General features: G+C 38.9%; 1 protein-coding gene and 1 pseudogene across 13 annotated transcripts in view; one reads left to right on the top strand and one right to left on the bottom strand.

The window, feature by feature from the left end:
- The window catches only part of PDE1C (phosphodiesterase 1C), a 551,218-nt gene that overhangs the window by 292,044 nt on the left and 242,582 nt on the right, over window positions 1-16,592 (bottom strand). The gene's annotated exons all lie outside the window — the stretch shown is intronic.
- LOC116557214 lies at window positions 2,010-2,722 on the top strand (annotated as a pseudogene). Its single transcript, XR_004271418.1, has one exon. The product of XR_004271418.1 is annotated as a 60S ribosomal protein L14 pseudogene (transcript).

The raw sequence follows: 16,592 nt of genomic DNA, 5'->3' as shown, positions 1-16,592 counted from the left end.
CTTGCCCGTATAATTACTTACTCAGCATCCATGTTATGAATGGAGTTCCCTATCTGTACATACAGCCAGAGGTCATACAGTGAAGATACTGGCCCCGCTCCACTAATTTGTTCACAGGGGAGCATCTTCTGCCTTTGATCATAAGGTGAAGGAGCAGAGCACCTACCTAGCTGTGCCTTTTCAGGCCAACCACGTGCTGGCAGCTTCTGATTCCTTGTAAGACCTTCCCAGGAATCTGCTCTGCTAATGAGGCCCCTCTACCTGACAGCTGGTTACACAAGCTGCTATCAGAAAACAAAAGCTGCCTGTTGAGGTAACCAATATTTCCCCACCTCACACACAAGTGTGTGTGTGCACACACATACACATACATATGCACACACTCTCCCCAGTACAATTCAAAAACCATCTTCAGAATTTATCAACCATCAAATGGAACAAAGGTTGCCTCTGAGATAATTAGAGTTTGGATTGAACTGAATTGTTTCTAGCTTAGACTCAGCATTCCCACTTTGGTTCCCAGACCCACAGCCTGCACTACAGGCACATAGAGCAAAGCTGGCAGCAGCTTGTAGTTTTAGATGAAATGCTGGAATCCATCCTCTGGTCTGTCATCTTCTCTTATCCCTCAGTAGCAACCACAGAAGACATTCACTGTCCATCTCAGAACATCAAGAACATACCTCGGTCCTATAAGAAAAACATTCTGCTGGGACAAGAGAATTCCAACTGAACCACTGATCTGGTCATGTTAAGACAATCTTCACCACTGCATACCTATTAGAATGGCCAAAATACAAAACCCTGGCAACACCAAATGCTGTGGAGGATGTGGAGCAATGGGAACTTTCCCTCACTTCTGGTGGGAATGCAAAATGGTATAGCCACTTTGGAAGACAGTTTGGCAGATTCTTCAAAACTAAACATACTCTTAACATCAGATTCGGCGATCACATTCCTTGGAATTTACCTAAATAAAATGAAAGCTCAGGTCCACACACATAAAAAAAATGGCAGCTTTATTCATAATTGCCAAAAGTTAGAAGCAATCAAGATGTCCTTTTATAGGTCCTTTTATATCCTTTTATGGTTAAATAAACTATGGTACATCCAGACAGTGGAAAATAATCCAGCACTAAATATTTTAAAAAAATAATTATCAAGCTATGAAAAGACAGAGAGAAAACATAAATGCATATTGCTAAGTGAAAGAAGCCAATGTGAAAGGCTATATGCTGTATGACTCCAACTATATGACATTCTGGAAAATATAACACTATGGAGACAGTAAAAGGATTAGTAATTGCTAGGGTTTGGGAGGAGGAAAGGATAAACAGGCAGATCACAGGGAATTTTCAGGGCAGTGAAATTACTTTGTATAATACAACGACGATAGATACATGTCATTATAAATTTTCCAAACCTGTAGAATGTACAAGAATGAGGAAGCTGTACATGTGGGGATGGGGGGTATTATGAAAAAATATCTGCACCTTCCTCACACTTTTGCTGTAAAGCTAAAACTGCTCTACAAAATAAAGCCTGTTGATTACAAAAAATTCTTCAGAGACTGACAAAAGTCAAATCAGAAATGTGTTGACAGGCAAATACTAACGGTGCATTGTGTAGATTTGTGTGTTTGTGCTTATATGTGTGTTTAAATAGATACCAAGTTATAGCATTCTAAAAGAATGCTAAATTTACCAACATGGGAAAACATAAGACTCCAAGTTGACCACAAATTCTTCAATTTTCTTTGCAAAGGCAAAAAAAAAAAATCAAAAATGGTAAAAAGACTAATGGGAAGAAATTTTATCATTAAAAAATCACCATTCTGATCCTCCATCAAGATAAGCCTCACTGTTATAAGCTGCATTACAAATTATTGCAAAAAAAAAAAAACAAAAAAAAACTTAAAAAACATTTGCTATCTGTTAGGCTAATCTAGTATTACCATTTTCCTCAAATTCTTCACTTTATGTTTCTGAAGCAACAACAAAAAATCTGATGCAGCCTTCTCGCCTGACGCCGCCAACATGGTGTTCAGGCGCTTCATGGAGGTTGGCCGGGTGGCCTATGTCTCCTTTGGACCTCATGCCGGAAAACTGGTCGCGATTGTAGATGTTATTGATCAGAACAGGGCTTTGGTCAACGGACCTTGCACTCAGGTGAGGAGACAGGCCATGCCTTTCAAGTGCATGCAGCTCACTGATTTCATCCTCAAGTTTCCACACAGTGCCCGCCAGAAGTATGTCCGGCAAGCCTGGCAGAAGGCAGACATCAATATGAAATGGGCAGCCACTCGATGGGCCAAGAAGATTGAAGCCAGAGAAAGGAAAGCCAAGATGACAGATTTTGATCATTTTAAAGTTATGAAGGCAAAGAAAATGAGGAACAGAATAATCAAGAATGAAGTTAAGAAGCTTCAAAAGGCAGCTCTCCTGAAAGCTTTCCCAAAAAAGCACCTGCTGCTAAGGGTGCTGCTGCAGCTGCTGCTAAAGTCCCAGAAAAAAGATGACCGCCGCAGGCAAGAAGGCTCCAGCCCAGAAGGTTTCTGCCCAGAAAGCCACAGGCCAGAAATCAGCGCCTGCTCCGAAAGCTCAAAAGGGTCAAAAAGCTCCAGCCCAGAAAGCACCTGCTCCAAAGGCATCTGGCAAGAAAGCATAAGAGGCAGTTATACAAAGTAATAAAGGTTCTTTTCGACAAAAAAAAAAAAAAAAAATCTGATGCAGCAAGCCTTACACTGAAATCATATTAAATCTTCAAAAACCAATCAGAAAAAAGCATAGACTTGTCTTCTTGGGATTCAGACTTAATCACCTTTAGGTACTAAAGGTAGGATTAGAACTTAAGTATGTCCCTAACAAAGAGGATGATGCAAAAGCAATCCTGGCTCACAGCCAGCCTTCCTCCTGATTGACAGCTACAGCAGTGCTGACCAACAGCAAGACACCTTGAATTTCAGACATAATTTAAAATTTTCTAAGTAGTCAAGTTTTATAAAATAAACAGCTAAAATTAATGGTATATTGTATTTAACTAATAGACTCAATTATTTATCATTTTAACATGTGGCCATGGTAGCCACATTGCAAGGACTCAATGGCCACAAGTGGCTAGTGATTACCGTATTGAACAGCAGATCTAGACTTCTGGTGTAAATCTAAAACAACCCAAGCTTCTCCCTCTCAAATACGTATTTATTCATTCAAACACACATAGTCTCTTCACATGCTTCATTATTCTGAATACCAGAGGTTCACCAGAGTCAGCAGCAACAGTGCTTGAATCACACCTTTAGTCTGTGCAAACCATAAGAAAGATTAAGCTCTATACCAACGTGAAAACAAGCTCAACTTTGGTTTCTTATTGTTATTATTAATTTATTTACGGTATATATCCTTCCCATTTCTTTATGTTAATTTTCTATTATATATTGACTATTTATAATTACATATATTTATGGGGTTCAAAGTGATGTTATAATTGATAAAAATAATGTGGAATAATTAAATCAAGCTACTTAACATATCCGTCACCTCAAATGCTTAACATTTTTCGTGGTAAGAATATTTCTGGTAAGAACATTTGAAATTTACCCTCTTAGCAATTTTGAAATGTACAATATTATTAAATATATTCACTATATTGTACAATAGATCTCAAAAAAATTCCTCCTGTGTAACTGAGAGTTTGTAACCTCTATTTATCATCTCTCCATTCCTTCCCCTCCTGCTAGCCTCCGTAGCACCATTCTATTATCTACTTCTATGAGTTTCATTGTTTTTGATTCTACATCTAAGTGAAAACAATGAGCAATGCACAGAGACAATCTACAGACTTGGGGAAAACATTTTCAGACCCATATATCAGACAAGGTATTAACATTCAAAACACATACAAACAATTTAATAGCAAAAAACCAAAAAATCTAATTTAAAAATGGGCAAGGGACCTAAATAGATATCTCTCCAGTGAATGACATGCAAATGACCAACAAATATATGAAAACAAAAATGTTCACATTATTAATTATTAGAGAAATGCAAATTAAAACCACAACAAGATACCACCTCACACCTATAAGAAGGACTGTTATCAAAAAGAAAAAAGGTAAGTGTTGACGAGGATGGAGAGAAAAAGAATCTTATACATTGTTGGTGGGAATGTAAATTAGTACAGCCATTATGGAAAACTATATAGAGGTTCCTTAAAAAAACTAAAAATAGACCTATCATATGATCCAGCAAGCCTACTTCCTAGTATTTACCCAAAAGATTTGAAATCATCTTGTCAAAAAATATCTGCACTCCATATTCAACGTAGCACTATCCACAACAGCCAAATTATGGAATCAACCTTTTCACACTGTTTGGAAAAACAAAGAATTTCTCAACTCAAGTTTATCTTTGCAATAAGATAAATCAAGAAATAATACGTGCAAAGCTATCTAGGGTCTACAACAAAAATGAATGTAAGTGTAGCGAGGGGTGAGAGGAAAGGAAAGAGGGCAGAGAAGAAAGAAAGAAGGGAGAGGCAAATATTACAGCATGTCATAGAAATTACCTCAAGGAATCAAGAGTTTAAGAGCAGGATTTCTACATTCAATGACTTTTAACCAAACAGGTAATGCAACCTAGGTTTAAAAAATTGTATAAATGTTGTAAAAGGGACTTTCAAGACAACGAACATTGATTACATGCACCAATACATCTGAAAGCTAGAAAGCACAAAGTTTAGCCAATATATTTGTGCATTTTAAAGACTGTCCCTTAGTACACACAATAATGAGCCTTCTTATTTTACTTCAACATTATTTATCACAGCAAAGAACTCAAAACAACTGAAGTGACTATCTTTAAGAGAACATCCCAATTAACCGTGACTTAGCCATACTATACATTTTTTTAAAAGAGGTACATTTTTATGAGCTGGCATAGAAAAATATCCAAGCTATGGCTGAGTGAAAAAGCAAGTTGCTGAAAAATGAATATTATATAACACACACACACACACACACACACACACACACACACACGTCCACGCGCCAAAGTGACAATAGCTATAATCTCTCAGGAGGAACTTGGGATAAGGTGGTTGTGGTGACAGAGGAGGAGTCAGAGAAGACTGGACACTTTGATCTTCTCGGTAGTATTTTGATTTTTTCTAAAGAAAATATATTCAGATTTTACTCAGATAAAGAAAAAATGATTTTAAACAATACACACCCTCAAATGTGTTTACCCCAAATCAAAATTTAATCTACTGAAACCCACCAAACTCATGTTTATGCTCACCTAAGAATAGAGCTTCTCCCACCATGTCTATGAATATATTTGAACACATGGATATACCCTTGAATACAGAGAAAGTGTTCTCTTGAATTGGTTATTTTTAAAAAATTTAGATCGCTGCAACTCTTCTCATGCAAAACTGAAGACATCAGTAGGCTTCTACTTACATGTTGTTGGGGTTTCAGACATGTTACCCCAAAATAAGTCACCTGGGCATATTGAATATTTTAAGCTGAAGGAATAGAGAAACAACATACACAGGAAGATCTTTCTGATCTTCCCCTGAAGCAGGTCATAAAACTTAGAAAGCAGTTTCTGGTCAACTTCATAATAAACCTAATTAGGAACTTACAACAAACCTGATTAAAACTTTATCAAATAAATGCAAACTCTGGTAGATGCTATTACTATTTGTGAATAAAGACCTCCTTCTTTCCCCAAGGAAAGACTGTGCTCCTACACCCCATTTTGGACTTGTCCAGGAGACTTGCCTTGATATATACAACCACCAAGCAAAATATTTAAAGGTGACCACGTGGTCTAAGTTTCTCTTGCCTCTGTCCTCTGCAACAAGAGGCACATCCTATAAAGCCTTTGATCTATTTTAAAACTATGTAAATTGTGGATAACTGATAAACATGAAATAATTCCTGTCCACTGACATGCAAATATTAATTTCTGTCTCGTGAAGATTCCGTGAGCTTCCCTCCCTCACTGTGGAAAATGTTTTGTCCTTCATTTGCACATTCCTAATCTATGAATGTGGCTATTCTTTGGATTGTCATTTGAACTAGTCGTAACATCTTACCAGTTCCCTCATTAATAAGTTAAATAAAATCTCTAATACATGTTCATTTTACATCCAAAAGGGAGTATAATTTTACCTTTCTTTGAAAATTATCCTGAGTGTTTAACATGTTAGATAACTGTATTATACACTGAATCCTCCTAACAACCCTATCTTTTACTAATGAGAAAATGGAGCCCCAGAAAGATTAAGTAACTTGCTTAAAGTCACACGCTGATTAGTAGCAGAGCTGGAATCTAAACTCCAGGTCTAGACGACACTTCACACTGCTTCAAGGGCAACCCTTCAGAGAAAGGAGAGATTAGGATGGAATCAGGGTACTGTGAAATCACAGAAGTGTTAAGGGCCAGTTCCTTTTGGGGTCATATGAGGGAACGAAGGCACAAAGGTATAAAGATCTTGGCCATGTTGCATAGCTGATTATAGGTAGGGACCAGAACCCAAGGTTCCTTACAACCAGCCTGGTGATCTTGCATTCAAGGAGGAAGCCAAATCAGACTAGGGCCTTGATGGATAAATAGAATCAGTAGACTGGTAAGATGCAGGAAACAGAGGCAGGACACTTATGAAAGTGAGATATAGAAAGTAGGAGAGGCCCCTCTACCACAAGGGTTCCAGGAAATTCACACAGGAAGGGGCCTAGGAGTGGGAGGAGACAGAACAAGGAGACTCTGTGTCCAGAAATTGTCAGAGCGACCACAGGTTTGTATTGTAGAAGTACTGCTTGGGGGAGTAATTCCTGGAAACTGTAAAATGAGTTCTCTGCTTTCCCAGTAGTCAGAGGCTAGATGCTTGGCCACCTGACCTTGGGCACAACCCTCTACCATCTGAGCTTGTACATCACCTGAGGCTGAAAAGGATGACATCCAAGATTCCCTCTAGGGCCAAAAACTACAGTATGTCTATCTCCTGGTAAATTGATCATGGTGGCTTACTCTGTTAAAATTACATGTGTGACAGAAACCCAGGATGCCACATGGGACAGAAAAGTCCGCAGGGGGGTCTTGGAGAGGCCGTCTCAAAGATTATTTTGGAGGAGGAAGTGGAGACCTCATGGCCTGAAGAGGAAAACAAAACTACTTGCCCTTGCCTCACTGCCAGGCTGTGTCTCAGATCAGCAAGGACTTCACAGCAAGTCCAGGCTTTCTATTGTGTTTAGAAAATGTGTCACTATCAAGTATTCCTCACACCTGGAGAGTGTCCCCATCTCTCTACCACTTGGGCATGCCCTGCTCCTCACAACTCCAAGGAAAGAATCAAGTTCACAGTGAATCTGTTCACTGCTATGGGTGTGTGGAGACAGCTGCTGACAGAAACACTGATTCTCAAAAGGCACGTGTAAAGCTAAAAGAAAAGTGACAGAACTAGAGAGAAAAGATCAGCTCTACCAAGAAGGAATCATGATTCCTGCTTCTATTATTGTAGATAAAAACTTGCCATCCCATAGTCATGTACCAGGTCTTATGAAAATGAGGAGTGTGCACACAGACAGTGCCCTCTCCACAACTATGTAGCAACCTGTGGAACGTCCCTCCCCAAAGAATGGCCAAGGACTGGGGCATCAGCAACTGTTAGAAATGCAGAGTCTCAGGCGCCATCCCAGCTCTGCTGGATCAGAATCTGCATTTTTAAAACATCCCAAGATGATCGCATTAAATTTTGAGAAGTGCTGTTTGTAGAGTACCTGAGAGATTAGCAGCAGCAATGCTCAGGCTCACAAGGAGGGATTAACAAGTGAGCAGAGAGACGGAGATGGGGAAAGACCAGCCCATGAATTGGGGATCACAAGCGCTTTCTTACCAACACAATAATTCAGAAGGTGACTTCTCAAAACTTATCTTCAGCTGAGATCAGCTGACAGAGCAAGACCTTCCCAGGATGAAAGGAGTGCCGAATCTCCAGGCAGGACAAGGCAGAAGGGAAGGGGCAGACTCTTCCTTGATGGCAACCTAGCAGATTCAATTGTCAGTTCCCAAAGCTGTCCTAGAGGCTGATGCTCTGGGATGCATTTGCTATCTCTTTGTGACTCACGCAGAGATGAATGGGCTTAAAGAAAAGGGAGAAGCCAGCCATGAAATATAGTAAATTACAGCTTAATCTTCCTTACCCTGGAATTCATTCAGTAGTTTTAATGAACCTACAGTCTGGAACGCAGGTTGAAGAATATATATGGAATTATGGAATACATTTCATGCCACCCTGAGCATCAAAGAAGCCCAATTCCCTTTGTTATTAAGGGGATAAATGTCCTTCCTTCAGTTAGTACCTTGGAAAAAGAAAACAAACAAACAAACAAACAAACAAACAAACAAAAAAAAACCCTGTTTTCCATTATTGCTGTTATCTACTGCAGAACTCCAAAGAATACAGATTTTCAAAGGCTTATTAGAGCCAGAAGCAGTTCTCAAGAACACAGTCAGCTTCCCGACCTTGTACCTTCACCCTGAATACTGAGACAAGCAGAGGGCCCCGAACTGTCACCTTGAAACTCTACCAGGTTCTCTCCTTGTGGGCTATCTCCTTTGACTTGACCTATAGACCCAAGAGAGGGATTATAATGGCTTGCTTCTAATTCAGGTTAGAGGAGAACCCAAAGCCCCTGGAAGGATATTCAGTTCTCTCTACTAAACAAAATGGTCCCCTGATTTAACATATTTATATGTATTAATATATGTCCAGGTTGGACCTGGACATTTAAATTCATCCCTAAAAGGATATAGCTTATGCTCTTCTACTCCATTCCCACCGACCATTATCAGTCATTTTCAAATTATGGACTGCTCTCTACCAGTGGATAATAAAATCAGCTTACTGGGTTATGGCCAACAGTTTTATGTTGATAAAATAGAATAAGAAAATTAGACTTAATCACTGGTAGTAAGATGAATTTGCGTGTGTATGTGTGTGTGTGTGCACGCACACACACACATCATGTAAAATACGTTTTTTTTTTTTCACTGTGTGTTACAGTTGAACCAGCACAAGAGCTACTTGTGGCTACATAACACCCAGATATCAGACCCTTACTGGAAAGAACACAGAGGCAACAGGAGAAAGGAACTGAAAAAACAGGTTTCGTCCAAGAGCTTCTAGAAGCAAAGAAGAGGAAATTAAGCACCCTTGTGGCCCAACAGATGGGCTGGAGCTTCAGGATACCCACCTCCCCTACTCACATCCCCCACCCACCACCCACCCATTATGGCTTAATCAGAAGCCACATCCCATAAATCTCACAAGAATGAAGAAAAGCTGATTTATGCCAGCACAGATTTGTGCCTCAGACATAGATGCCAATCTGGTGGATGGATTCCCCTTAGCAGTGAGAAAAGAGGATGAGCAATTTGGAGATCCTATTCCTCAGCAGTTTTCACTGAGGTCCTCATTATCTACAAAAATTATTATCCTTTTCTCCCCATGGTGTGTTATTGGACCCCTCAGTCATACTTGGCTTCAAATGCACAAAAAATCTAAACAGGAATTAACCAAATGTTCAAATCACCCACATCAAAATGAATTTAATCAGTACCGATACAAACTTTAATGTAAACACTAAGTCATAATCCCACATTTGTCATTATATCCCAATACCTCCAAAATTAAATACAGAGGCAAGGTAGCATAAAAGTTAAGAGACTGGGGCCAAAAGCCAAATTGGCCTCACTTGAACCAAGCCCCATTATTTCCTGATCTTGGAAAGTTACTTATGATTCTCTAAGGCTGTTTTCTCACCCATAAAATGGAGGCAAAAATATTACAGCACATATTTCAGAGGATTTAATAAAAATTAAGTAAGTATATAAAGCATTTAGCCCAGTGTCAGGAACATAATGATTATCATGCATCTTCAAATAATATTATGGCTATTTTTATTATTACAATCATACTCTACTATTTAAAGGCAAAGTTAAATTTCTCCTCTGCCTAGTGACAGAGCAGGAGCATCGCCATCTTGGATAGGTACCACCATTTTAAAGTTCCCCTTGATCAAAAACCACCTAAATCCAACCCAAAGGGCATCAGCCTAATGGCTAATGTCAGCATGACCATATACCACAAATGACATCTCCAACCAGAAACATTCCAATCCTAAGATAAACCCCTCCCCAACCAGAGACATGCCAGTCCCAAGATAACCTCCCCTCTAACAAGAGACATTCCAACCCCGCAATAAACTTCTCCTCCACACAGAAACATTCCTAGCCTATGATAAGCTCTCCCACCCTGAACCCTTAAATACTCTTAGTCTGTAAGACAGAGTCCTCCTGACCAAAACTGGCCAGAAGCCCCTCTCAGGTTTATTCTCTAAAATAAACCTATCTTTGACTGCTGAGCTGCTTTTCATATTTCTTTCCTCTTTCTTTAACTCTTACATCTAGCTTGTTTGGTTATTTGTTTTGCAATCAATAAAAATGGTATAAATTTAAAAGGAGGAGAATAAATTCTATTTTGTGATAAATGTTTGTTGTAAATGATTTACATAGTGATGGGTCCCAAACTAAATTTCCCAGGGAATTTGCCATTTCCTCGGAGGGAAAGAGCATCCCAATTCTTTGCCCACTAAATGAGTTGCCAAAAGCCAGAAAATCTATGCATCTGAGAGTTTTTATCTCAAGAGACCCAGGAGCTGGAAATCCTAGCAGTATGAATCATCTCTGTCCAAGTGTATAGAGTCTATTAGAAGAGGGTAGCTCTTGCCTCTGATGGCAATGGACACCAGCTGCTGCTGAGAAAACAGGAAAGGTAATCCCATGTTTCAGCTTTAATGCACCTGGTCAATTGCGAAATCTGACTTGAAGGGAAAGAAATTACATCTTGACCCCTTTGGTAATGAACAAGGAGGACAGCCTGGCCTATGAAGGAAACACCAGAGTGGGGCCAGTTCAGAGAAAATTTAGCCAATGTAGCAGTGAAATCATGCTCTTTAAGTGTCAGGTCAGCCTCACAGTTACTATACATTTTCTAAACACAGGTTTCTCCAGTCACAAATTGCTTGCTTCAGAAATGACTTTTTCTCCTATAAATGGAATTCCTTTGTCTGAGAACCACATATGCAAGAAACAAGGACAAAGGAAGAGCAATCTAAACTACCAGGTCAGCTACATTCATTCATTCACCTACCCCACCATACCCATCCTACGAGTTTACTATGGTAACAATAGGGGTATGGATGAGGCAAAAGGGAAGCACAGAGGAAGAAAGTGCTTAGAGTGAATTGTGTGGCTTAAATGCTCATATTAGAAAAGATGAAAGGCTTAAAATCAATGCTCTAAGTTTCACCTTAAGGAATTAGAAAATGAAGAGCAAAATTAAACCCAAAGTAAGTAGAAGAAAGGAAATAATAAACAGGAAAGTAAAGCACAATAACACAGTGACAGAAAAAGTTAACAAGGACAGAAGATTTTTTAAAACATTAATATAAGTAATAAGTAGCAAGATTGATCAAGAAATAATAAGAGAAGGGACAAATTACTACTGTCAGGAATGAAAAAGAGGGATCATTGCAGATCTTACAGATGTTAAAAAGATGGCAAGCAACACTGTGTCAATGAATTTCACAACTTAGATGAAATGAACAAATTCCTTGAGAAAACACAACTTAACCAAGAACAACTCAACAAGAAATAGAAACTCTGAATAGTCCTATATCTATTAAGCCAGAGGTTATCCACATGCAGCTCCAGCAGAATGGCAGCATCCGCAACACCTGGAAACTTTTTGAAATGCAAATCCACAGCTCTCACCCTGACCTACCAAATCAGAACTTTAGAGTGGGTGGGGTGGGTGTCTCAGCAATTTGTATTTTAACAGACCTTGCTGGTGATTCTGATACCATTTGAGAACTGTTGGAATACTATCTTCCCACAAAGAAAGCCAGATCTATATGGTTTCACTGATGCATTCTATCCATCATGTAAGAAAGAAATCATAGCAGCCTTACAAAAACTGAAAAAAGGAGAGATCACATCTCATCATTTACTGCCAATCTCTACTCTTCTATGAAAGATGTAGGAGAGTCTTTATTTTCCCTCTGATTTTTACTTTAAAGTGATTCCTGGTTTCTTTGAAATGGGCCATTCTGACAGACAAGTGGTCCACATAGCCCAAATGGCCACACTGCATGTTCTCAAGCAGAGGAAGGTCTTTATTAGCTGTCTTCTGTGTTTTGCTCGCAGCCCTTAGGGGAGTGATAATCTAGTTCACTATAAGGTAACTAGGGCAGGGAGCTGTAGCTCACCCACAAGGGTACACACAGCATAGTGATCCTTCCCTGCTCTTGCATACAAACTTCATTCAAGCCAGAGCAGGGACTGGGACTCAGATAACAAAAGCAGCGTTAAAAATGAACTATCTACTTATAGTATTCCTTCTAAATAAAACATCCGTACCACCTTTCCATATCTGGTGGTTTGTTCTTACTCATCTTTAAGCCTTAGGTGTCATCTACAGAAAGAATTTTCTGAACCCCTAAACTAAGCAGAGGTAACTAAATCTTTACATCCTTATCCAAGAACTTAATACTGAAATTCTCTATGACTTTGCACCTCTGTCAAAGAGCTGGTATTGAAATTACCTGTCTGGGTCCTATATCTCTCCTATTATGTCATTAGCTCCTTGAGGAGCTAACCACATCTCATTTTTGGTTTTGGTTTAATGTCTCACAGTGCTTGACCATTGATTGCATAGTTCTACTCAGTAAACCTGTAGTGAAACGAAGAGTCTGAGAGTGGAGTCAGACAGCTCAAAATGTACATCCATAAATAGGATACGCTCAACTCAAAAAAATTAGTCATACTGATTTCTAAAAAATAAATACTTTTGATTTGTTCAATCTCTCAGTAGTGTTATTAATGCCAACCACATGGACTGACTTTCATTTTGCAAATCTCACCTACCCTTTTTTAAATCTATGGTAGACATGTAAGGTCCATGCCCACAGATCCATGCATTGCAGAACGTACTGGAAGATAAATACAGGGACCAAAAGAGTGACAGTAGCAGGTGACATCTAGAATCTTAGGATAAAAGGGTTGGACTCCTTCTTTTAGACTCTTTATGTAGACCTGAGCTTTGCCTTCACAGCCCTGTGGATCCTCCTGAAGCAAAAGGCGACAGATTCTCCCACCTCCGCCCACTGTAGGCCCCATTCCAGTGAATCCTCCAATAAATGAGATCCTGAAGAATTAATCTTCTGTACAAGCAGAATACATGCCTGAGGGAGGTCAAGTTTTACAGAGAGTTAATTATGATGAAGGAGGACATTCTGTGACCATTAATTTTTGTTGGGAGGGAGAGCATTATATTAACAGCTAGTATATATATCTAGAATTGGGCCATATAGCATATGTACATTGTCTCATTTACTCCTTACAACAACCCTTTGAATTAGGTACTGTTAGTAATTCCCACCCTGAGAATAAGCTTAACTGTCTGAAAAACCCCAGAGTTAAGAAGGGGTGGGAACTGGATTGAAATTTAGGTCTCTCAGACCCCAAAATCCATGCTCTGAATGCTAGTGTTACATTGCCTTGTTTACAGACTTCTGGATAATTATGCTCCTCCAAGGTCCACACAAGCCAATGGCAAAAGTAAGTCACTGATATCAAAGAAGGGGGATCATCTACCCGCCAATCTGAAGACAAAAAGCACCCTTTAAACATGATTCATTTTCAACACAAGAGACTAATTTAAGAAAATTTTTTTTCTATTCAAAATAATGATGCTAAATGGGAAGCGATTTAAGCTTTACAATGGCTTCATCAGAACCTCATCTGTCAAATCCCAAAATCATGCTCCCGGAACATATTTCTCAATAGAGTGAATCAGCAGGAAAGAAAAGCAGATGTAAAGCAAACAGGTGAAAATATGAAATTAGCAGTAATTGTGCTCATAGGCCACCACCATCAGCACCGCCATCATTATCCTCATCACCAGGATTATATTGTTATTATTAAGTACCTTCATTCCCAAAGAATAGCATTACGTCCTCTGAAGGAATGGGGCTTCTGTTTACCCAGCAAACAGGTACTGTTTGCATTACAATAAGAGTTAACTTACTTTCTCTCTTGATGATGGGTCAGGAGTGAGTTGTGGTGATTAGTAAAGATCGTACTATTACAAATAACAGAGTAAACTTGTAGTTACTAAAATTATCCAAAAAATCATGACAAAATTATCAAAAATGTAGGATTATGAATTTGGTATGACAGCAGAAGGATGACTGCACATCTCACAGTCCATATTGCTCACATTGGGTTCTCCCATGCTTTAATTGCTGTGCTAATTCTGAGAACTCTTGATTATGATCTAATGGTAGAATGCATCTGAATGATTAAAGAACCAATTGTAGAAAAGTCAACACAAAGTCCTCCATTTATGTAGGTACCAGAGTGCAACAAGACAATGGGAATGACCCTGTCCCCTGGTGGCAGAGCACTGCAATTCAGAAACTCATAGCAGGAAGGAACCTGCCTCAATTTCTAGGGATACTTGTGTTGTCAGGGTGTACTAAATAGGGATCTATTCCATTTATATTGTGATTTGCTTTGTACCTACTAATTTTCACCGAAATCACTATTATAATTTACTCTCTCTACCCCCACAAGTAAGGAATGGAACTTCATTTGCCAGTAAATTTATTTTGTTTTATTGCCTCCTAGGTAACAATGTATAATAATATCAGTGTTTCGTTTAAGACCTGTGATCTTGTGCTTTTCAGGACTAACAAAATATAATAGCACGTGGAACTGATGATTTCTAATTTGTTTCAGGATGGAGTATACTGTATTTATATAAGCCAAGCAATATTAACCCTTCCAGTCAACTTTAAAATCTCTTCTCTTTCAAAAAATGATTAAAAGTGCTCCTAAAAAATTTCCTTGTAAAATGTAAATGTATCTAATACACCTATAAAATCGTGTCAGCTACATTTATGAAACATAATTCATAAATCTACTACATAAAGTCAAAATAGTAACATTGATAACAATTGCTAAAACGTTCTTTAGACTTATTAAAGCCAGAATATACACTTAATGCTTTTAATCTTTATCTCATTTAACCCTTACAACAAACCCGTAAGGTGGGTATGTTATTCTCTTTTTAAAGAAAAAGGTAAAGCTTAGAACTATGTCCCTCAACCATTGGCATTCTAACATTTTGGATAATACTTTGTTGTGGTGCAGATATTCCACGTATTTAAACGATTTAGCAGCATCCATGGTCTCTATTCACCAGATACCAGTGATATACCCCATACCCAGAAGTGACAACCAAAAAATGTCTGTAGACATTGCCAAATATCCTCTTACGGCCAAATCAGCCAAATCACCCCCGGCTGAGAACCACTGTCTTAGAGAGATAAAGTAACTTACTGAAGGTCATATGCTTAGAAAATAATTGATCAGAAGCCAGATATTCTGACACAAGAATGTATTCTCTCAATTAATGAAATACAGGGCTGTTTATGATAGTTTAAGAAACATAAATTCTCCTCCAAAATAGAAAACTAAACATGAAGACAAACTATAAATGCCTTTCTGTAGAAAGATATTCCATGGCCACACCAGACTGTGCCCTTCCAAACTTTTCTTAATTAATGTCCATGTCCCAATGCCTATTGCCCTTGTGTAGCTTGATGTCCTGCCCCACCTACCCCAATCTTCTTTAAGTCCTATTCCATGTGCCCCAAAAGACAGTCACCAATTATTTGTTAAGGTTGATTCCACCCTATAGTAAATAAGATTCAGCCTCTGACTCACAGAGTCCCTCAAGAACAGGGCCTGTCTGCTTCCTACCAGTTCCTTAGATGACCCAAGACTTCCACCTGTACCATCTCAAAGTGCAAGTCTCTGCACCATGGTCACTGAATTCTGGTACTGAAGTCCCAAGCCTTCAGTGACTAAGCACTTTCCAGGCATCAAAGACTTTCTATCTGCCTCACATAGACTATTTCATTCCAGGCTCATAAGCACCCTACGAAGCAATTACTATTTCTATTTACCAAAAGAAACAGATTCCAGTAGGCAGGGGAAACTCACACAAGCATTTCACCAGGTTCATGCCAGGATTCAGATTTCAACCCAAGTATGGACAACTCCAAACCCCTGCTCTGTATCCCAGTCACTAAACTCTTCCAATTTCATGGCAGGGCAAAGGCTACAGACATACCTTTCCAAAGCATGTTCTTATCTTGCCATACCCCCTCCAGCTTCCTTGGAAATCCATCAGTCCAGTTCCCTCTCCTTGAGATCCCAAATTCATGGGAATAAACAAAACAGAGCTGAGTGTGATTTCACTTGTGAAACAGAAAAGGGAAAAATTCAGGCAGTGACCTCACGAACTTTGAAAGGGCAGTATCATATTAGATCAGAGGATAGAAAAATAGAGAACACGTTTTCTCTTATCTGATTCTATTTTTGTTATTTACTTTTTTATGCATAAAGAGTTATGTATTCATGTATGACTGATCACATTGCTTCAAAGCACTTTAA

The sequence above is a fragment of the Sapajus apella genome, unplaced genomic scaffold (genome assembly GCF_009761245.1).
Source record: "Sapajus apella isolate SASKATOON/1434 unplaced genomic scaffold, GSC_monkey_1.0 scaffold19, whole genome shotgun sequence".
Lineage (NCBI taxonomy): Eukaryota > Metazoa > Chordata > Mammalia > Primates > Cebidae > Sapajus > Sapajus apella.
Note: the sequence above shows the minus strand (reverse complement) of the source record. Positions and strands in the feature narration are given on the sequence as shown.